This window comes from Somniosus microcephalus, chromosome 9, assembly GCF_052327205.1.
Source record: "Somniosus microcephalus isolate GS21.2 chromosome 9, FLI_Smic_1.0, whole genome shotgun sequence".
In the NCBI taxonomy this organism is placed as follows: Eukaryota; Metazoa; Chordata; class Chondrichthyes; order Squaliformes; family Somniosidae; genus Somniosus; species Somniosus microcephalus.
Window position 1 is genome coordinate 213,933,022 of NC_140995.1, and position 24,375 is coordinate 213,957,396.

General features: G+C 47.7%; 1 pseudogene; it reads right to left on the bottom strand.

The window, feature by feature from the left end:
• Positions 1-24,375, bottom strand: part of LOC147113010 (uncharacterized) — a 182,848-nt pseudogene that overhangs the window by 137,456 nt on the left and 21,017 nt on the right.

Consider the following 24,375-nt stretch of genomic DNA (forward strand, 5'->3'; position numbering starts at 1 on the left):
CAGAATGTCCTCTGGGCGGGGTACTTCAATGTCCATCACCAAGTGTGGCTCGGTAGTGGCTCGTGTTTATTCTCTCACTACCTGCCGTGAGCCTGTCTGGCTGCTATGTCCTTCAGGACTCAGGCAGCTCGGTCAATCATGGTACTATTGAGTCACTGAGGACACCCCTTCATCGTGTCTTGTGGCCCTACCACCGTGCTAAATGGGATAGATTAAGAACACATCTAGCAGCTCAAAACTGGGCATCCATGAGGCGCTGGGCCCATCAGCAGCAACAGAATTTTATTCCAGCATAATCTGTAACCTCATGGCCCGGCATATCCCTCATTCTACCATTACCATCAAACCAGCCCTGGTTGAATAAGGAGTGTTGAAGAGCATGCCAGGAGCTGCACCAGGTGTACCTGAAAATCAGAAACCAACTTGGTGAAGTTACAACACAGGACTATATGCATGCTAAACAGCAGAAGCAGCATGCTATAGACAGAGCTAAGCGATCCCACACCCAATCGATCAGATCAAAGCTCTGCAGTCCTGCCACATCCAGTCGTGAACGGTGATGGACAATTAACAACTAACGGGAGGAGGAGGCTCCTTGAACATCCCCATCCTCAATGATGGCGGAGCACAGCACGTGAGTGCAAAAGACAAGGCTGAAGCCTTCGCAACCATCTTCAGTCACAACTGCCAAGTGGATGATGCATCTCGGCCTGCTCCTGAGGTCCCCACCTTCACTGAAGCCAGTCTTCAGCCAATTCACTTCACTCCACATGATATCAAGAACAGTAGAGCGCACTGGATACAGCAAAGACTGTGGGCCCCGGCAACATCCCAGCTGCAGAGCTGAAGACCTGTGCTCCAGAACTAGCTGCACCTCTAGCCAAGCTGATCCAGTACTGGCATCTACCCGACAACATTACAATTCGTCAGAAAATAAGGCAGTCATGCAGCAAGACCTGGGCGATGTTCAGGTCGGGGATGATACGTGGCAAGTAACATTTGTACCACACAAGCACCAGACAATGATCATCGCCAACAAGAGAGAGTCTAACCAGCTCCCTGTGACGTTCAATGGCATTACCATCGTTGAATCCCCCACCATCAAATCCTGGGTTTCACCATTTACCAGAAACTTAACTAGACCAGCCACTTAAATACTGTGGCTGCAAGAACTAGGCAGAAGCTGGGTATTTAGCGGCGAGTGTCTCACCTCCTGACTTCCCAAACCTTTCCACCACCTACAAAGCACAAGTCAGGAGTGTGATGGAATACTCTCCATGTCCTTGGATGAGTGCAGCTCCAACAACACTCAAAAACCTCAACACCATCCAGGACAAAGCAGCCTGCTTGATTGGCATCCCATCCACCACCTTAAGCATTTACTGCCTCCTCCACCGGCACACTGTGGCTGCAGTGTGTTCAATCTACAAGATGTACTGCAGCAACTCAGCAAGGCTTCCACGACAGCACCTCCCAAACCTGCGGCCTCTATCACCTCAAAGGACAAGGGCAGCAAGGCTTCCACCACCACCTCCAAGTTCCCCTCCAAGTCTCACAGAATTCTGGAACTCCCTACCTAACAGCACTATGGGAGAACCTTCACAACACGGATTGCAGCGGTTCAAGAAGGCGGCTCACCACCACCTTCTCAAGGGTAACTAGGGATGGGCAATAAATGCTGGCCTTGCGAGTGATGCCCACATCCCCAGAATGAATAAATTAGAATTAAAAACGTGTTTTTTATATATTGTGTTTCTTGTTTTCCTTAATTGTAACTTAATTTTGCTTTAACCTTTTCCCGTTCTCGTGTCCTCTTTTTCTATTTACTTTTTTAGCCTCCACAGTCATTCTATTCCTAAGTCCCAGAGATTTGTTCCAACAAACCTGCCTTCGGCCTCAATCACGCTCTGCTTCTACTGGGTCTGGGCCCTCCACCTGGGTTCACAATTACAAAAAATAAACGGCAGAAAAGTCTGTAAACTAAGGGAAGGAATCAAAGGAAGACCAGTCAGGTCAACCCGAGTTTTTGATACAGGAGATGGTAAAGGGATGTTCTGCTGCTGATGGGAGAAAAAGACCCAAGGGCAGTGCTGGTGACATTAGAGCAGATCCTCCTCCCACTCATGAAGTGCCAGAGACTGGATTCTACATCAGTCGCATGAAGCTTTCCATGGCTATGGAAATGTCATCTAAGTACTTCAGAGGGACAGGGCCTTGTGTCCCCAATCTGGCCCAGCATTAACAGGAATGGTGACTAACAGAGCCAGAAGTTACCACTTGTGTCTCCAAAGAGTTATGGGTGAGGTAAAAGAGGAGAAAATGTTCTCTATAAATTTCCCCACTGATTCAGCATTGGCCAGTGTCTGTACATTGGTCAGCTCTGTACCATCAGCCTCTGGAGAGGAAACATAACAATAAACTGAATTTAAACAAATTGGATGTTAGAAACAAATGGTGCGATTCACTGTAAGCCCAGCTAATGGGGCCAACCCACTCCATAATCAGCAGTGGGAAAGTGAAAGTGGGAAATGTTGATACTCCTATTCAGTCCATGGCACAGCACATTCGTGCTTGTGTCCCGGTTATTACAGATTAGTATCTTCCTTCCTTCATTTTTTCCTTCCTTCCTGCAGGATCAAATTTAATCTGTCTATAATTCAGATCTTCCCATTAATCAATAGTTCAGTGCTATTTGTCTTTGTCCTGTTTGGTTTCCAATACCTTTGTAACAGGCCTCAATATGTGTTAATCTGGAATTGACTGTTACTCCTCTGGAGCTGGAGGCACTCAGGATTAATTGTGGACACAAACATTTCTGACACATGTATCTGGTATGAATACACCGTGATCTGAGGAACCTCATTTTGTTCAGAATCCAGCTCCTCAAAGCTTCACATTTTCTGATTCTTTCCTTCACCATCTCTTGTGTCGAGTGACTGACTGTCTTTTGCAGCAGAGCTGCCGTTGCCTCCCTCCACAGGGGAACTCCAGCATTTCTCGATCTTTCACAGCACAGCAACAGGTGTGGGCAAGATGGATGTTGATGAGTGTGGCTGCACATGTCCTACCTCTTTGGTGTCACTCTCTTGGCACATGTCTAGTGCTGGAAATGCGCTGTCAGGAAATGCGTGACATCTGAAGGACAGCCCTGGTTTTCAAAGCTCAGCTGAAATAAAAAAATTGAAGAGGTCAAAGGTGGGAAATTCCTTAGGCTTGCCGTCACACACCCGCAATATTCCAACTGCAACCACAAGAAAATGATAAAGTAGGATGGGTGCGGACAGGGGTTCATCTCTAGAGGTTGTTAATGTACTTGCAGAGTTAGTGTCGCACCATCCCAGGGTCAGCTCCTGTGTTTGGGATGTTTTGTGCTCTCGTGCTGATCTCTGTGAGTATACAGAAAGTATCTGAGTTCAGGCCAGTGCTGGGTATATGAAAGAAATAGTCAATGAAAGTATCAGTCAATCTCAGTTAATGCAGAGTAAAGCTCCCTCTACACTGTCTCAACAAACACTCACAGGGAAGGTACAGCACGGGTTAGATACAGAGTAAAGTTCCTTCTACAGTGTCCCATCAAACACTCCCAGGCCTGGTATAGCACTGGTTAGATACAGAGTAAAGCCTCCCACTTTACATTACCATCTAACACTCCCAGGCCAGGTACAGTACAACTTAGATGAAGTGTAAAGCTCTCTCTAAATTGGTTGATCACACACAGCCAACTCAGATCCAGCATGTTTTAAATTCAGCGTACAGCTCCTCTGACACTACCCAATGAAGCACACCAGCTCAGGTACAGCATGGGATGAACTTAGAATAAAAATCCCTCTACATGTAAGTGTCAGGCAGTCCCAGGTATGATTAGGCACTTTCCAGCCTTCCGTACTCAATATCGAGTTCAACAATTTCAGATCATAACCTCGGCCCCCATTGCATTTTTACTTATATTTTTTATCCACACCTTTGTTTTGGCCCCCCCTTTTTTTTCTCTCCCACGTGGCAGCTGTCTCCCATTCTGCCAGCGCATTTCACACCTAATCTAGAGCCGTCTTTTGTCTCCACTAGTCCTATCACCATCTCGTCTCGTTTTGAATACCTCTTTGGGTTGAGGCGCCAAACTGGCGCCAAGTTCGCCTGGGCGCTGGTTTTTGCGCAGCGTTCGAAGCTGTAGCGATCGTCAGAAATTCAGTTGAAGTGCCCCTAGAGGGAGATGGGGCGAGGCTCGAGGCGCTCCGTGTCCCTCTTAGGGCGCTGAAACTGAATATCGCAGCGCAACGTGCCGCAGCGCCATACGCTGCGACACGGCATGCTGTGGTACTGCAGGCCTTCCTCCCACTGTTAAGGGGGAGGGGCCTGCAACAGCACGAACCCCGATCGCGAGTTCCGGCAAAAGAGCCCGGCACCAAGGAGAAGTGCCGGGCTCTCGGGAAACAGCCGGCAATGCCGCGGGGGGGGGGGGGACCAGGAGGCCGGGGACGGAGGTGCTGGCAGGCGGCCGCCGAAAAAGCGGCCGCCCCGCACCTCCACCTTAACTTGCGCCTCTGCCGGCGCAAGAAGGCCCCGTGAACCGGGCGCGGGTAGTAAATGGCGCTACAGCGGCGTTCGCTACCAAATATCGCGTTCTGGGCGTGAATGGGGCGCTGCGCACACTGATGATGTCATCGGTGGTGGCGCAGCGCAAATGGCTAACGCCACCATTAGCGCCCCTGCTGAATATCGCGGGAGGCGCAGCCAGTGGCGCTACAGCCACTGACTGCCTCTTTAGGCGCTAACAGGTGGTGCTACTCACCCAATTTTTCCCCCAATGTCTCTTCACTTCTCTTTTGTTCTCTCTCAGCCCCCAAACTGGCCTTTTAATTTGTTTCATTTCCTGTGCTTTTTCAGTCTTGACAAAGGGTTTCGACCTGAAACGTTGACTCTATTTCTCTCTCCACAGATGTTGCCTGGCCTGCTGAGTTTTTCCAGCATTTTCTGTTGTTGTTCCAGGTATGGGCTAGCTTTACATACAAGTTGAGCTCAATTGTACTTGTCGCATCAAAGGCAGTCCCTTATGGCATTTGTCGAAGAAGCACCCAGTAGATGGTTAGACTCTCACCTTGGCAAAATCCTGGACTGATGGGATCCTCAGTAAAGTTCCTCACCTTTACAATCATTGTTGGGGCTTTTTGTTTCATCCCGTCTTTGACATTGAGGGTCTTGGTCCCACCAGATCTGCTCTGTGAATCCAGCGACATTTCTCCAGTCCCAGTTAGTGTGATGATGATTTGGCTCCACTCTCTCCACCCTCCTGAGATACTCTTCACTACATGAAACATTTAATATAAAAATTATTAATTCTAGAATCTGTAATTGGAATACATTCAGTCTATTTTTGTTACTATGATTATATTTAGTTTGAATATGTTTGTAATGAATGACATTTGGTTGAATTACTTACCTTAATATTAAATTGTTCTTTCCTTTCCCCTATTTATAAGGACTAAACTCACTGGCAGTGTCAGCTGCCAAGTCCAGCTCATCCCACAGTGACTCCCGTTGATGCTGTGTAACCAGGGGTGTAAACCTGTCTCCAGGTGACATCACAGAGGAGCCAGGAAACATGTCACAAAGCAGCCCAAGCCCCTCCCACTCAAGGTATTACAGGGTCACATGACCAGTCTCTGCTCCTGGTGTGCAGTCTCACTGGGCATGAAAGCAGGTTGTACAATCAGTCCCTTCTCCAACCCTGGATATTACAGCCTCCTTTGTGCCTTGAAACAAGCCTATTCCCTGTAACAGGAAGGGTGCCACAAGCAATAAGTGGAGGGATCTTCATGGGTATCAAGTGGTGGGATCATCGGAGCACTGGTGTGCAGTCTCACTGGGCATGAACGCAGGTTATACAATCAATCCCGTCTCCAACCCTGCTCCCATGTACTGAGACTCCAGTCAGGGAGCACAGACTCCCAAAATTACCACTGATAAATTATCCCTCCCATCTTCCAAATGTGAGGTCCCACTATTCAAAGGCCCCCATGTCTACCTCTTGCTTTATACACCAGAAAGTCTCCCCTCTCTTTATGTCAGCCACTGTGTCTCCCTCCTGCTTTGGCAGAGAGAGGCAGTTTGTGGAAATGGTGTTTGGGATGAGGCAAGGATATCACAACCTCCTTTGTGCTCTGAAACAAGTCTATTCCCTGTAAGAGGAATAGTGTCAGAAACAATAAGTGGAGGGATCTTCAGGGTATCAAAGAGAGGGACCATCGGATCATTAATTGGAGGGTGCATCATGGGCAATAAATGGGGTAAAGCACCCTCTGTACTAGCCCATCAAACACTCCCAGGCAGGATATCAGGTTTAATCAGTTGGTCACACTGCAGGTAAAGGCTGCACAGGCAGGAAGGGAATGGGTGACCGCCAGGCAGAGTAGTAGGCGCAGGCAGGTAGTGCAGGGGACCCCTGTGGCCATCCCCCTCTCAAACAGATATACCACTTTGGATATTGTTGAGGGAGATGGCTTATCGGGAGAAGGCAGCAGCAGCCAACGTCCTGGCACCATGGGTGGTTCTACTGCACAGGATGGAAGGAAAAAGAGCGGGAGAGCTATAGTGATAATGGATTCTATTGTAAGGGGAATAGATAGGCGTTTCTGCAGCCACAAACGAGTCTCCAGGATGGTATGTTGCCTCCCTGGTGCAAGGGTCAAGGATGTCTCAGAGTGGCTGCAGGGCATTCTGAAGGGGGAGGGTGAATAGCCAGTTGTCGTGGTGCATATAGGTACCAATGATATAGGTAAAAACCGGGATGAGGTCCTAAAAGCTGAATACAGAGAGTTAGGAGTTAAATTAAAAAATAAGACCTCAAAGGTAGTAATCTCAGGATTGCTACCAGTGCCACGTGCTATTCATAGTAGAAATAGAAGGATATTTCAGATGAATACATGGCTAGAGGAATGGTGCAAGGGGGAGGGATTCAAATTCCTGGGACATTGGAACCTGTTCTGGGGGAGGTGGGACCAGTACAAACTGGACGGTTTGCACCTGGGCAGGACCGGGACCGATGTCCTAGGGGGAGTGTTTGCTAGTGCTATTGGGGAAGGTTTAAACTAAAATGGCAGGGGGATGGGAACCTGTGCAGGGAGACAGAGGAAAGGGAAGCAAGGATAGAAGCAAAAGACAGGAAGGAGAAAAGCAAAAGTGGCAGTCAGAGAAATCAAGGGTGTAAATCCAACATGGCCACAGTAAATAATAATTCTAAAAGGTCTAAGATTGTTAAAAAAACAAGCCTGAAGGCTTTGTGTCTTAATGCGAGGAGCATTCGTAATAAGCTGTATGAATTAAACGGATATGATATAATTGGGATTACAGAGACATGGCTCCAGGGTGACCAAGGCTGGGAATTCAACATCCAGGGGTATTCAATATTCTGGAAAGACAGGCAAAAAGGAAAAGGAGGTGGGGTAGCATTGCTGGTTAAAGAGGAGATTAACATAATCGTAAGGAAGGATATTAGCTCTGGTGATGTGGAATCCGTATGGGTAGAGCTGAGAAATGCCAAGGGGCAGAAAACGTTAGTGGGAGTTGTATATAGACCCCCAAACAGTAATGCTGAGGTTGAGGATGGCATTCAATGGGAAATTAGAGATGCATGCAATAAGAACACAGCAGTTATCATGGGTGACTTTAATCTACATATAGATTGGGCTAACCAAATTAGTAACAATACTGTGGAGGAGGAATTCCTAGAGTGTATATGGGATGGTTTCCTGGACCAATATGTCGAGGAACCAACTAGAGATAAGGCCATCTTAGACTGGGTATTAGTAATGAGAAAGGATTAATTAGCAATCTTGTTGTGCGAGGCCCCTTGGGGCAGAGCAATCATAATATGAAGAATTCTTCATGAAGATGGAGAGTGAAGTATTTGACTCAGAGACTAGGGTCCTGAATTTAAATAAAGGAAACTACGATGGTATGAGGCGTGGGTTGGCTAGGATGGATTGGGGAATGTTCCTTAAAGGGTTGACGGTGGATAGGCAATGGCAAACATTTAAAGATCGCACGGATGAACTACGGAATTTGTTCATCCCTGTTTGGCATAAAAATAAAACAAAAAATGTGACTCAACCGTGGCTAACAAGGGAAATTAGGGATAGCATAAGATCCAAGGAGAGGACATATAAATTGGCCAGAAAAAGCAGCAAACCTGAGGATTGGGAGCAGTTTAGGATTCAGCAAAGGAGGACAAAGGGATTAATTAAGAGGGGGGAAATAGAGTATGAGAGTAAGCTTGCAGGGAACATAAAAACTGACTGTAAAAGCTTCTATAGATATGTGAAGAGAAAAAGATTGGTGAAGTCAAGCGTAGGTCCCTTGCAGTCAGAATCAGGGGAATTTATAATGGGGAACAAAGAAATGGCTGACCAATTAAATACATACTTTGGTTCTGTCTTCACAAAGGAGAACACAAATAACCTCCCAGAGATGTCGGGGAACATAGGGTCTAAAGAAAGGGAGGAACTGAAAGAAATCAGTATTTGTAGGGAAATTATGTTAGGGAAATTGACAGGTTTGAAGGCCGATAAATCCCCAGGGCCTGATAATCTACATCCTAGGGTACTTAAGGAAGTGGCCCTAGAAATAGTAGATGCATTGCTGGTCATCTTCCAAAATTCTATCGACTATGAAACAGTTCCCATGGATTGTAGGGTAGCTAAAGTAACCGCACTATTCAAAAAAGGTGGTAGAGAGAAAACGGGGAATTATCGACCGGTAAGCCTGACATCGGTAGTGGGGAAAATGCTAGAGTCCATTATAAAAGATGTAATAGCAGAGCACTTGGAAAACAGTGACAGGATCGGACAAAGTCAACATGGATTTACAAAAGGTAAATCATGCTTGACTAATCTACTGGAATTTTTTGAGGATGTAACTGTTGAATAGCTAAAGGAGAACCACTGGATGTGGTGTATTTGGACTTTCAGAAGGCTTTCGATAAGGTCCCGCATAAGAGATTAGCGTGCAAAGTTAAAGCACATGGGACTGGGGGGTAAGGTACTGACTTGGATAGAGAACTGGTTGGCAGACAGGAAGCAAAGAGTTGGAATAAACAGGTCTTTTTCCGAGTGGCAGGCAGTGACTAGTGGGGTACTGCAGGGATCGGTGCTAGGACCCCAGTTATTCACAATATATATTAATGATCTAGACAAGGGAACTAGATGTAATATCTCCAAGTTTGCAGACGACACAAAGTTGGGTGGGCGTGTGTACTGCGAGGAGGATGCCGAAAAACTCCAGTACGATTTGGACAGGTTGGGTGATTGGGCAGATGCATGGCAGATGCAGTATAATGTGGATAAATGCGAGGTTAGCCACTTTGGTGGCAAAAACAGGAAGGCAGATTATTATCTGAACGGCAATAGATTGGGAAAAGGGGAAGTGCAGCGAGACCTGGGTGTCTTTGTGCACCAGTCGCTGAAGGTAAGCATGCAGGTGCAGCAGGCGGTTAAGAAGGCAAATGGTATGTTAGCCTTCACAGCAAAAGGATTCGAGTACAGGAGCAAGGATATCTTGCTGCAGTTGTACAGGGCCTTGGTGAGACCACACCTTGAGTATTGTGTGCAGTTTTGGTCGCCTTATCTGAGGAAGGATGTTCTTGCCATGGAGGGAGTGCAGCGAAGATTCACCAGACTGATACCTGGAATGGCAGGAATGGCATATGAAGAGAGATTGGGTCGATTGGGCTTGTATTCGCTAGAGTTTAGAAGAATGAGAGGGGATCTCATTGAAACTTATAAAATTCTAACAGGACTAGACAGACTAGATGCAGGAAGGATGTTCCCGATGGCGGGGGAGTCCAGAACCAGGGGTCACAGTCTAAGGATAAGGGGTAAGCCATTTAAGACTGAGATGAGGAGGAATTTCTTCACCCAGGGAGTGGTGAACCTGTGGAATTCTCTACCACACAAGGCAGTTGAAGCCAATTCTTTAAATATATTCAAGAAGGAGTTAGATATATTTCTTAAGGCTAAAGGGATCAAGGGATTTGGGGAGAAAGCAGGGACAGGGTACTGAATTTGGATGATCAGCCATGATCTCATTAAATGGCGGAACAGGCTCGAGGGGCCAAATGGCCTACTCCTGCTCCTATCTTCTATGTTTCTATGTAACACGAGTTAGATACAGAGTAAAGCTCCCTCTACACTACCCCATCAAACACTCCCAAGGCAGGTACAGCATGAGTAAGATTCAAAGTGTTGGCGTATGGAACTCGGTTAATTCAGCTTCTGAAAGGTGTTCATGTTTAGTTCATTGAATATAGGAAAAAACGGTGGATGGCATCATTAGAGAGAGAGAGATATAGAGTGAGAGAGAGAGATACAGATTTCACTTAGCAACTGCTGGTGTTCGCAACCAACCAGCCTTGGATATGTTTATTTATGGTAAGAATGACTAGAAACTAGAAGGGTTAGGCTTACCACAGCAAGGCCATGGTATTTTTGTGTGCATCATGTTGAAGAAAATGTAGCCTTGAATCTCTGGACTATGCTATAGCCAGAGACTAACATATTATGCAATGCCAGTTCCAGTTTGATAAGAAAACAATGTATAAATATAAACTTTTCATTTGTTCAAGCAGCTCGAGACAGGACCCATGCCTAAGTTCGTACACTCTATCTGTGACAATACTCAGGTTGTAAATTGCTTTTAATACTGAAGTTAAAGAATAAAATGATTATAACCAGATGACTGAATTTGTTACGACTCAAGTGCACAACAAAATGTGTTTTATAACAATATTTACTTTGACATTTGTGCTTTCAGTGTTCTACAGCATTGAGGTGCTGCAAACACTGACAATCACTGCACAGAGGTGCACGGCTGCACCCAGGCTCTCCCATGACTCTCTCCATATGCTTATGGAGGGAGTCACAGCACACCGGGAGGTTCTCTTCCCTTCCAAAGTCAGAAGAGACCTCCCCAGGAGATCAACACAGCCTAGTTGCACATTGCATAGGAGGACACAAGCAGGAGCGTCATCAGGAGGACCAGGCTGCAGTGGCGCAAACCTTTCAATGATGTCAGTAGATCACAAAACGTTACTGCAAAGGCACACTCAACCTCATCCTGTTGCGCCACTCATTACATCCCCATCACTCTGCCTTCCCTACCCTACTGCTGCACATCATTACTCACACCAACTTACCTTGCACCTCCACCCATCCCTCTCTATCTATATTATCACATCCCCATCTCACTAGTTACCCCTCACACTCACCCTCATCCTAGTCCAATCATACTAACTAACAACACACAAGGGTAGCCACTTGTGTGTTTTAGCCAATGTTCATGTTAAGTTTCTGTTAATGTGCCGTCAAACATTGAAATCTTTATTTTCAACACTTTGCATTCTTGGACAGATTTGTGTGCATCTTTGGAAGTGGCTTAGTGTGTTGCAGTGAATGGTGAGACATAACGGTACCCCCCCCACAATGGTGATGAGTGTGAAAGAAATAAGAACATAAGAACATCAGAAACAGGAGCAGGAGTAAGCAATTCGGCCCTTTCAGCTTGCTCCGCCATTCAATAAGATCATGGCTGATCTTCTACCTCATCTCCACTTTCCTGCACTATCCCCATATCCCTTGATTCCCTTAATATTCAAAAATCTATCGATCTCTGTCTTGAATATACTCAATGACTGAACCTCCACAGCCCTCTGGGGTAGAGAATTCCAAAGATTCACCACCCTCTGAGTGAAGAAATTTCTCCTCATCTCAGTCCTAAATGGCCGACATATACTCTGAGACTGTGACTCCTGGTTCTAAACTCCCCAGCCAGCGGAAACATCCTCCCTGCAACTAACCTGTCAAGCCCTGTAAGTATTTTGTATGTTTCAATGAGATCGCCTCTCAGTCTTCTAAACCCTAGAGAATATAGGCCTAGTCTACTCAATCTCTCCTCATAGGACAATCCCCCCATCCCAGAACCAGTCTGGTGAACCTTCGTTGCACTCCCTCTATGGCAAGTATATCCTTCCTTAGGTAATGAGATCAAAACTGTACACAATACTCCAGGTTGGGTCTCACCAGGGCCCTATATAATTGCAGTAAGACGTCTTCACTCTTATACTCAAATCCTCTTGTAATAAAGGCCAACATACCATTTGCTTTCCTAATTACTTGCCGTACCTGCATGTTAACTTTCAATGATTCATGTACAAGGACACCCAGGTCCCTCTGAATACCAATATTTCCCAATCTCTCAACATTCAAAAAACACTCTGCTTTTCTATGGCTTGGGCATTGTAGGGATGCATTATGTTGTTGGTGTGGGATGGTGCCAACTTGGCACATCATGTGGCAGCCAGGGTGTGCAGCGTCAAGTGAAGTAAATATGGCATTGTTGAGGCCATCCCTGGCGTCCCAGGCAGAAATCTGGTCGGGTGCTGATGCCCTCTGTTCTGTGCAGCATCAGGTGATTGCGGAGAAGGTTGGTGTGATTGTTGGTGCTGCTGGTGTGCCTGGTGATGCTGGTGTTGGGGCTGATCGTGGTCAGATTCTGAGGACCAAGGTGAGACAATATAAAGTACACCCATGCTGATGGAATAGATGGCAGGTGAAACAGAGATGACAGAAGCGGTCTGTCAATGGTGGGAGAGGTAATGAAGTCAGACTGGATGGAGGCTTGTGAATCTGTAGTGGAAATGCAGTTTAGAGAAGCTAGTGGTTAAGGGAACATTTATCAATCAGCGGGGAGCTTTGACTTGACATCTGAAGCTGTCAACTCCACATCTGATTCAATGGCTAGTGACCTCCTGCCTCAGCTTCAAAGACAAGGTCTAGGCACTGCAGGAAACTGGTGGGCAACCTGTCAAATTCAAAAAGCTGGGGAAAAAAGCATTGTTAATGATTTGAATTGGGTCCCCCACCGCTGCCTGTTGGGACGGCTCAGCGCTGGCAAACCTGACATCAGGAAATGCAGGTGGGCATGTTTTGACAGCAGGTTCCCGACCGTGAACTCTGTTTCTCTCTCCACAGATGTTGCCTGACCTACTGAGTATTTGCAGCATTTTTTGTCTTCTCAGAGGCCTTCCTTTACTATCCGAGGCCTTGCAAACATTCAGCAGCACTCCCTACACACTTAAAAAACTTTTATCATCTATTGCAACAAGCCACTACTTCAGCAAAAAATTTTTAAAAACAGTCCAATAGCTTAAATGCAAACTTACATGAACGATGTGTGTGTCCCTTTAACAGGTGCTGACAGCGCCTCTGTGAGTCTGTATTCACACTGGGTTTACCTGGTGAGCTTAGGACCCAGCACTGAACTCAGCACTAGGGTCGAAGTTTGCCATGGTGATACTTCTTAATGGCAGTGCTACCAGGCCTAGAAAAAATTCTGAGGGACAGAATTAGTCTCCACTTGGAGAGACAAGAATTAATCAAGGATAGTCAGCATGGCTTTGTCAGGGGGAGATCATGTCTAACCAATTTGATTGGATTTTTCGAGGGGGTGACTAGGTGTGTGGATGAGGGTAATGCAGTTGATGTAGCCTACATGGACTTCAGTAAGGCTTTAGACAAAGTCCCGCATGGGAGGCTGGTCAAGAAGGTAAGAGCCCATGGGATCCACGGCAATTTGGCACATTAGATCCAAAATTGGCTTAGTGGCAGGAGGCAGAAGGTGATGGTCGAAGGTTGTTTTTATGACTGGAAGCCTGTGTCCAGTGGTGTACCGCAGGGATCGGTGTTGGGTCCCTTGCTGTTTGCAGTGTACATTAATGATTTAGATATGAATGTAGGAGGTATGATCAGTAAGTTTGCAGATGACACGAAAATTGGTAGAGTGGTAAATAGTGAGGAGGGAAGCCTCAGGCTACAGGACAATATAGAGGGGTTGGTCAGATAGGCAGAACAGTGGCAAATGGAATTTAACCCTGAAAAGTGTGAGGTGATGCATTTTGGGAGGACTAACAAGGCAAGGGAATACACAATGAATGGTAGGACCCTAGGAAGGACAGAGGATCAGAGGGAACTTGGTGTACATTTACATAGATCCCTGAAGGCAGCAGGACAGGTAGATAAGGTAGTTAAGAAGGCATATGGGATACTTGCCTTCATTAGCCGAGGCATAGAATATAAGAGCAGGGAGGTTATGATGGAGCTGTACAAAACGCTAGTTAGGCCACAGCTGGAATACTGTGTGCAGTTCTGGTCGCCACACTATAGGAAGGATGTGATTGCATTGGAGAGGGTGCAGAGGAGATTCACCAGGATGTTACCTGGGCTGGAGCGTTTCAGCTATGAAGAGAGACTGGACAGGCTGGGGTTGTTTTCCTTAGAGCAGAGAAGGCTGAGGGGGGAATCTGATTGAGGTGTACAAAATTATGAGGGGCATAGATAGGGTAGATAGAAAAGGACTATTCCCCTTAGTAGAGGGGTTAATAACCAGGGGGCATAGTTTCAAGGTAAGGGGCAGGAGGTTTAGAGGGGATTTGAGGAAAACCTTTTTCACCCAGAGAGTGGTTGGAATCTGGAACTCACTGCCTGAAAGGATGGTAGAGGCAGGAACCCTCACAACATTCAAGAAGCATTTAGATGAGCACTTGAAATGCCATAGCATACAAGGCTACAGACTAAGTGCTGGAAAATGGGATTAGAATAGATAGGCACTGTGACCCTCCCTCTGAAAAAGCTCTCCCCTTGTCCAATTGCCCCCGTGCCTTCTCTGAAACTCCCGACATTGCCCCAGTGCCAGCATTGAGGGAGATCTGCACAGTCGGAGCGGCCGTACTGAGGGAGCACTGCACTGTGGGAGGGTCAGTACTGAGGGAGCGCCGCACTGTTGGAGGGGTAATACTGATGGTGCATTGCACTGTCGGAGGGGCGGTACTGAGGGAGCGCCGCACTGTTGGAGGGGTAGTACTGATGGTGCGCTGCACTGTGGGAGGGTCAGTACTGATGGTGCGCTGCCCTGTGGGAGGGGCGGTACTGAGGGAGTGCTGTACTGTTGGAGGGGCAGTACTGAGGGAGCGCTGCACTGTTGGAGGGGCGGTACTGATGGTGCGCTGCACAGTCGGAGGGGCAGTACTGAGGGAGGGTCAGTACTGTTGGAGGGGCGTTACTGATGGTGCGCTGCACTGTGGGAGGGGCGGTACTGAGGGAGCGCTGCACTGTGGGAGGGTCAGTACTGAGGGAGCGCTGCACTGTCAGAGGGGCAGTACTGAGGGAGCACCGCAATGTCGGCGGGGCAGTACTGAGGGAGCACCGCACTGTCGGCGGGGCAGTACTGAGGGAGCGCCGCACTGTCGGAGGGGCAATACTGAGGGAGCGCCGCACTGTTGGAGGGGCAGTACTGAGGGAGCGCCACACTGTTGGAGGGGCAGTACTGAGGGAGCGCCGCACTGTTGGAGGGGCAGTACCGAGGGAGCGCTGCACTGTCGGAGGGGCAGTACTGAGAGAGTGCTGCACTGCCAGAGGCGCCCTCTTTCAGATGAGACATTAAACCGAGGTCCCTTCTACCCTCTGAGGTGGACGTAAAAGATCCCACGCCCAGTTTTGGAAGAAGAGCAGGAGAGTTCTCCCCGGTGTCCTGTGGCCAATATTTATCCTTCAACCCACATCACTAAAAAAATCACTAAAAATCCGTTGATCTGGTCATCTCACATTCTTGTTTGTGGGAGCTTGCTGTGCGCATATTGACTGCCAAGTTTCCTACATTACAACAGTGACTACACTTCATTAGTTGTAAAGCACTTTGGGACGTCCTGAGGTGGTGAAAGGCACGATATAAATGCCAGTCTATATTTCAGTAATAAACGGTTCCAGTAAAGGCACACGGACACACATGTTATTAGGAGCAAGAACCCAGTGTGTGCTGATGCAGTGTCAAAAAGATGAACTGACTTGTGGTTTAAAGAGTCTTTTGGAGTGATTCGGGAACTGTTCTCAGAGTTTATACTGAGTCATTCAAAACAGCAATCAAACTATCCTGACAGCTGGCAACATAATCCCGTCTGAACAACTTGTATCAACTTGTTCAGGGCGCAGGATGTGGGAAATTCCCATCCTGGCACAAGCAGAAAAGCCTCGAGTTACTTTGTTATTAAGCAGGAGCTCGGCACTATATCTAACGAGTGCTGTGCCTGCCCTGGGAGTGCTCGATGCTGACACTGACATTTGCAGAGCAAAGCCACATATTTTACAGTAAATCTGCCTCAATGGCACAGTCATGGAATTATAGAATCTGATAGGACAGAAGGAAGCCATTCGGCTCATCATGTCCGTGCCGGCTCTTTGAAGAGCTGTCCAATTTAGTCCCACACCCCAACTTTTCCGCCATAACTCTGCAAATTAGTCGCCTTCAAGTACATGTCTAATTGCCTTTTGAAAATTCTTATGGAATCTGATTCCCTTTCAGGTAACGCGTTCAGACCTTAACAGACCTTCTCTGTGTGAAGAAAGTTCTCATTTCCCCTCTGGTTCTTTTACCAATTATATGAAAGCTATGACCTCTGGTTGCCTACCCACTTGCCAGAGGAAACAATTTCTCCCTACTTGATCTATCAGAACACCTCAATTTGGAATACCTCTATTCGCTCTCACCTCAACCTTCTCAGCTCTAAGGAGAACAACCCCAGCTTCTTCAATCTCTCCACATAACTGAAGTCCCTCATCCCTGGTATCATCCTGATAAACCTCGTCTCTACCCTCTCCAAGGCCTTGACATCCTTCCTAAAGTGCGGTGCCCAGAATTGGACACAATATTCCAGCTGAGGCCTAACCAATGATTTGTAAAGGTTTAGCATGACTTCCTTGTTTTTGTATTCAATAGCCCTATTTACAAAGCCATGTATCTCATACACTTTCTTAACTGTCTTATCAACTTGCCCTGCCACCTTCAAGGATTTGTGAATATGTACCCCCAGGTCCCTCTGTTCTTGCACCCCCTTAAAATAGTACCATTTAGATTATACTGCCTCTCCATGTTGTTCCTTCCAAAGTTCATCACCTCACACTTATCTGCAGTAAATTGCAGCTGCCATGTATCTGCCCATTTCACCAGTCTGTCTATGTCCTCCTGAAATCTGCTACTACCCTGCTCACTATTTACTACGTTGCCAAGTTTTGTATAGTCCGCAAACTTCGAAATTGTGCTCCCTATACTCAAGTTCAGGTCATTTATATATAACAAAAAAGCAATAGTCCTAATACTGACCCCTTGAGACCCCCACTGCACACTTCCCTCCAGTCAGAAAAACATTGGTTCACCACTACTCTCTGCCTCCTATCCCTTAGCCAATAATGTATCAAGTTACCACTGTCCCTTTGATACCATATCCTTCTATTTTCTGAATAAGTCTATTATGTGATATTTCATCAAATGCCTTTTGAAAGTCCATGGGGGAAAAGTTCGTTAGCAACCAACATAGCCTGGGTGCTAAATTTAGTGCCCGGCGCAAAAATAGCGCCGGCGATCGCTAACTTCAGTTTTAGCGCCCCAAGAGGGAGGTGGAGCGCTAATTCAAACGCTCCACTTCCTTCTTAGAGCACTAACCCCGAATATTGGGGCAGTGCGTTCTGCAGCGCTTTGCACTGGGCCACGTCGTGCTGTGTATTGGAAGGGCTGTTCCCCTCATTAAAGGGGAGGGCCCAAGCCCACAACCCTGTGGGGCCCTACCTGGACCACCGGGGAGCGGGGTGCCGTGCCAGCAGCCCAGCACACAAGTGAAGTGCTGGGCTGCCAGATCGCGGCACGGACCACGCGCTCAAAGACGCAACGAGCCACAACAAGCAAGTCGGACGATTTTATTTTTCCCCCCTCGCCACCTCCCCTTTACTAACCGCCCCACGCGCCTCCTGTTGTCCGTTCCTGCCCCTTAAGTCGGTTGCTGTCATCGCCCAGCACAGATTCAGGGGACGTGCGGCCAATTTTGCAGGCGGGGTGAAAACTGGGCGCTGCGCACGGTGATGACATCGTCATCGCCTGTGCAGCGGAGTGGGGTGGTACCGGTTACCGCCGCCGCTAAACTCGCGCTGAATTTAGCATGCCTCAGTAATCCCTACTGTGTCTGGTTCCTCGCAACGCATGATTGCCTCCAGCTCCCCTGTTTTATTATGGACACTGTGTGCATTGTTGTACAGACAGTTTAACTCATTTTTAATAGTAGTTCCTCTCACTTTATTTTTAACCATCTTTTTAAACTCCTGTTTTTTAACTCTATTTATTCCCTAGCCATCAATGTCCTCCCTTTCTTTACTCTTTCCTATGCTCTCCTTTCCTTGTTTATATTTAGGCTGGTTTCATTTCTTGTCGATCCCTCCCCCCTTCTTACTAGTTTAAAGCCTTTGTCACCTCCCTAGTTCTCATTTCTGCTAGGACACGGGTCCCACCCCGGTTCAGGTGGAGCCCGTCCCATCGGTACAGCTCCTTCCTGTCCCATGAAAAGGAACCCCTCTTTCCCACACCAGCCCTTTAGCCATGTGTTAATTCTCCTGATCTGTCTGCTTCTATGCCAATTTGCATGTGGCTCGGGCAGTAATCCAGAGATTATTACCCTCGAGGTCCTGCTTTTTAATTTTGCTCCTAACTCCTGATACTCCCTCAGCAGGACCTCCTCCCTGTTCCTACCTATGTCGTTTGTTCAGACATGGACCATGACAACTGGATTTACTTCCTCCCTTTCCAAGTTCCTCTTCAGCTGCTGTGAGATATCCCTTACCCTGGCACTGGGTAGGCAGCACACCAATCGGGATTCTCGTTCTTGGCTGCAGAGGAGGCTATCTATCCCCCTTATTATAGAATCCCCTATCACTACCACATTTCTATTCTGCTCTTCCCCCCCTTGGACAGCCTTCTGAGCCACGGTGCCTTGGTCTGCATTGTGGCTGTCCTCCCCGCAGTCTTTCTCCTTGTCCTCACAGGTAGCGAGTACATCGTACCTGTTGGACAGGACCAGTGTCTGCCGGACCTCCTTCTCAACCTCTCCTAAATCCGCACTACCCGTCTCCCAAACAGTCACACCCTCCCCTTTCTGAACCTATGCTTTCCTCTGAGGTGTGACTGTATTCAGGATAAAACTGTCCAGAAATTCCTCCCCCTCCCTTATACATAGATACATAGAAGATAGGAGCAGGAGTAGGCCATTCGGCCCTTCGTGCCTGCTCCGCCATTTAATGAGATCATGGCTGATCCTTTAATTCAGTATCCCGTCCCCGCCTTCTCTCCGTAACCCTTAACCCCTTTTGCCCGTAGAAATATATCTAATTCCCTCTTAAATATATTTAATGAGCTGGCGTACACTGCCCTCTGTGGCAATGAGTTCCACAGGTTCACCACTCTCTGAGTGAAGAAATTCCCCCTCATCTCTGTCCTAAATGGTTTAGCCCTTATCCTTAAATTATGTCCTCTAGTTCTGTTCTCACCCGCCAAGGGAAACATTCCTTCTGCATCCAGTCTGTCTAGACCTGTCAGAATTTTATACACTTCTATGAGGTCCCCTCTCAATCTTCTAAACTCCAGTGTGTACATCCCTAAACTACATAGTCTCTCCTCATAGGTCATTCCCGCCATTCCTGGTATCAGCCTGGTGAATCGCCGCTGCACCCCCTCCATGGCAAGAACATCCTTCCTCAGATGAGGCGACCAAAACTGTACACAGTACTCGAGGTGTGGTCTCACCAGTGCCCTGTACAGCTGCAGCAAGGTATCCCTGTTCCTGTATTCTAACCCTTTTGCTATGAAGGCCAGCATACCGTTTGCCTTCTTGACCGCCTGTTGCACCTGCATGCTCGCCTTCAGTGACTGGTGTACAAGAACACCCAGGTCTCTCTGTACTTCCCCCTCTCCCAATCTATTGCCATTTAAATAATAATTTGCCCTCCCGTTCCTGCACCCAAGGTGGATAACTTCGCACTTGTCCACATTATAGTGCATCTGCCATTTATCCGCCCAATCGCCCAGTCTGTCCAAATCGCTCTGGAGCTTCCTGGTCTCTTCCTCTGAGCCCACCCCACCTCCTAGTTTAGTGTCGTCTGCAAATTTGGAAATGCTGCATCCGACTCCCTGATCCAGGTCATTAATGTAAATTGTGAACAGCTGGGGGCCCAGGACAGATCCCTGTGGTACCCCACTTGTTACTGCCTGCCATTCAGAAAATGAGCCGTTTATTCCAACTCTCTGTTTTCTATCTGACAGCCAGTTCCCTATCCACGCCAAAACTTTCCCCTTTATCCCATGAGCCTCAATTTTCCATGCTAATCTTTTATGTGGGACCTTATCGAAGGCCTTTTGGAAGTCCAGGTACACCACATCTACTGGCTCTCCCCCATCTATTCTACCAGTTACTCCCTCAAAAAATTCCAATAGATTAGTCAAGCACGATTTACCCTTTGTAAATCCATGTTGACTCTGTCCTATCCTGTCCCCATTTGCTAAGTGCTCCGCTATTTCATCCTTAATGATGGACTCCAGCATTTTGCCCACAACTGATGTAAGGCTTACAGGTCTGTAATTACCTGCTTTTTCCCTACCCCCCTTTTTGAATAGTGGGGTAACGTTAGCTACCCTCCAATCCATCGGCACTGTTCCCGAGTCTAATGAATTCTGAAAAATCATCCTTAGTGCATCCGCTATCTCTAGGGCCACCTCCTTCAGTACCCTAGGATGCATGTTATCAGGCCCTGGGGATTTGTCCACCTTCAATCCCTTTAGCTTCCTTAACACCATATCCTTAGAGATATTGATTTGCGTCAGTTCCTCCTTTGCCAATGTCCCTATTTTTCCCGATATCCCAGGGAGGTTTTTTGTGTCTTCCTTCGTAAAGACTGACCCAAAGTATGCATTTAGTTGATCTGCCATTTCCTTATTTCCCATTATATATTCCCCCGTATCTGACTGCAATGGACCAACTTTGGTTTTCACCAGTCTTTTCCTTTTGATATATTTATAAAAGCTTTTGGAGTTAGTTTTTATATTTTCCGCCAGCTTGTTTTCGTAAGCTATTTTGCCCCTCTTGATCATGCCCTTTGCCCTCCTTTGCTCTATCTTAAACTGTTCCCAATCTTCCGCTCTGGCGCTTTTTTTGGCTATTTTATACGCCCTATCTTTGGATTTTATGCTGTCTCTAATTTCCCCTGTTATCCACGGTTGAGTCACCTTTTTAGATTTCCTTTTATGCCAGATTGGTATAAACAATTTTTGCAATTTTGTCATTCTATCTTTAAATGTTTGCCATTGTTTATCTACCTCCAGTCCTCTCAGGAACGTTGTCCAATCAGACCTACTCAGTTCCCGTCTCATGGCATCATAATTCCCCTTGTTTAAATTCAGGACCTTAGTCTCTGAGTCAATTTCTTCGCTCTCCATTTCGAGTGAGAAATCGATCATGTTATGATCGCTCTGACCCAAGGGTCCCCGTACAACAAGATTACTGATTAGTCCCTTCTCATTGCACAGTACCCAGTCCAATATAGCCTGTTCCCGAGTTGGTTCCTCGACATATTGATCCAGATAACCATCCCTTAAACACTCAAGGAATTCCTCCTCCTCATTATTTTTACTGATTAGGCTAGTCCAATCTATATGTAAGTTAAAGTCACCTATGATGACAGCTGTGCTCTTATTGCACGCTTCTCTAATTTCCCTCGTGATGCCCTCCCTAACCTCTATTTTACTATTTGGAGGCCTATATACCACTCCTATTAATGTTTTTCGCCCCTCGCTATTTCTTAGCTCCACCCATATAGATTCTGTATTAACTGAGTTAATATCCTTCCTTTCAATTGCATTTATCCCCTCTTTTACTAGCAATGCTACCCCTCCTCCCTTTCTTTTTTGTCGATCCTTCCTAAATACTGAATACCCCTGTATGTTAAGCTCCCAGCCCTGCTCACCCTGCAACCATGTTTCCGTAATCCCAATTAGATCATAATTATTAACCTCTATTTCCACAGCTAATTCATCTACCTTGTTCCTGATGCTTCTCGCATTAAGGTATAAAACCCTCAGGCTTTTTTTATGCTCACATTTTTTATGAATTAGTTTGGCCCTTTGTTTTTTGTTCCTCACCCTTTTACCATTTATTTCTGTCTGCCTTTCACTTTCCTCTATTTCACTACATAGGTTTCTAGCCCCCTGCCATACTAGTTTAAATGCTCCCGAACTGCTTTATCAAAAATTACCCCGAGAACATCAGTTCCATCTCTGCACAGGTGTAGACCGTCCCTTTTGTATAGGTCACACCTACCACAAAACTGGTTCCAATGCCTCAAAAATTTAAAACCCTCCCTCTTACACCACTGCTCAAGCCACGTATTTAGCCTAACTATCCTGTTCTCTGTACTCTTACTAGCACGTGGCACTGGTAGTAATCCAGAGATTACTACCTTCGAGGTCCTACTTTTTAGCTTGGCTCCTAACTCCCTAAATTCTACTTGTAGGACCTCTTCCCTTTTTTTAGCTACGTCGTTGGTACCAACATGTATCACGACAACTGGCTGTTCCCCCTCCCCCTCCAGAATGTTCTGCACCCGCGCCGAGACATCCTTGACCCTTGCACCAGGGAGGCAACATACCATCCTGGAGTCTCGGTCGCGACCACAGAAACCCCTATCTATTCCCCTTACAATCGAATCCCCTATTACTATAGCCCTGCCACTCTTTTTCCCTCCCTTCTTTGCAACAGAGCCAGTCATGGTGCCATGAGCCTGGCTGCTGGTGCCTTCCCCCGATGCGTCACCCCCCCCGACAACAGTACCTAAGACGGTGAACCTGTTGCTAAGGGAGACAACCCCAGGGGATTTCTGCACTACCTTCCTGCCCTTGCTCTGCCTTTTGGTCACCCATGTACTGTCTACGCTGGCCTTAACCTGCGGTGTGACCAACTCACTAAATGTGCTATCCACACCCCTCTCAGAATCGTGGATGCTCCAAAGTGAGTCCATCTGCAGCTCAAGGGCCGTCATGTTTCGGAGTGTCTCTAACGCACACTCCAGCTCAATGACTCTGAGCCGGAGTGACTGAAGGCAGAGACATTTCCTGCTGATGTGGGAATCCGGGACAGTCTCGCTGTCCACAAACTCCCACATACTACAGTCCTGACACTTAGTCCCTGCCATCTCTAGAATTTATTTTATTTATTTGCTTATTTAATTAGTTAAAGTTTTTAATCAAATGATTATTTATAGTTATATTAATTAATTAGTTTATCTAGTTAAGTTATTATTTATTAACGTAATAGTTATAGTTCCCCAGCTCTTAATTTAAACCACAGCACTAGCTTTGAGAACGAAACAACACTGTGAGACTCACCAACCAATCACCTACCTGCTATCCTGTGATGTCACTCCTAGATTTTTTTTTGCTCTCGTTCTCACTCCCCCCGCGCTCTCCCCCCGCTCTCCCCCTGGTCACCCCCCACTCTCTCCCCCGCTCTCCCTCCCCCGCTCTGCCCCCCGCTCTCTCCCCCGCTCTCCCTCCTGCTCACCCCCCCACTCTCCTCCGCACTCCACTCTCCCCCCGCTCTCCCCCCCACCCCACTCTCCCCCTGCTCTCCCCAGCGGTCCCGCTATCCTCCCCCCCTCCCCTCCCCCCCTCCACCCCCACCGCTCTCCCCCCTCCCCTACCTCCCCCCCTCCCCTCCCCCTCCCCCCTGCCCCCTCCCCCCTCCCCTCCCCCCTCTTCCCCCCTCCCCCCGTCTTCCCCCCCTCCCCCCCTCTTCCCCCCCTCCCCCCCTCTTCCCCCCCTCCCCCCTCTTCCCCCCTCCCCCCTCTTCCCCCCTCCCACCTCCCCCACCTCCCCCTCCCCCTCCCCCCCCACTCCCCCCCTCCCCCTCCCCCCCTCCCCCTCCCTCAGTACTGCCCCGCCGACTGTGCAGCGCTCCCTCAGTACTGCCCCTCCAACAGTGCAGCGCTCCCTCAGTACTGCCCCATCGACAGTGCGGCGTTACGTGTACTGCCCCTCCGACAGTGCAACGCTCCCTCAGTACTGCCCCTCCAACAGTGCAGCGCTCCCTCAGTACTGACCCTCTGACAGTGCAGCACACCCTCCAGTACTGCCCCTCCGACAGTGCAGCAATCCCTCAGTACTGCCCCTCCGACAGTGCAGCGCTCCCTCAGTACTGACCCTCCGACAGTGCAGCACACCCTCCAGTACTGCCCCTCCGACAGTGCAGCAATCCCTCAGTACTGCCCCTCCGACAGTGCAGCGCTCCCTCAGTACTGCCCCTCCCGAATGTTTGACAGTTGAGGCTCAGGGAGCAGGTAGAACCCTCATGACATTTCAAGTGTCGGTTAAGAAATGCCAAGATTCCGATTCCGTTGATCACTTGTAAACGTCAATGCAATGATCATTGCCAGCACTGGCGCTGGTGAGAGGCACATGCGCTTTGGAAAG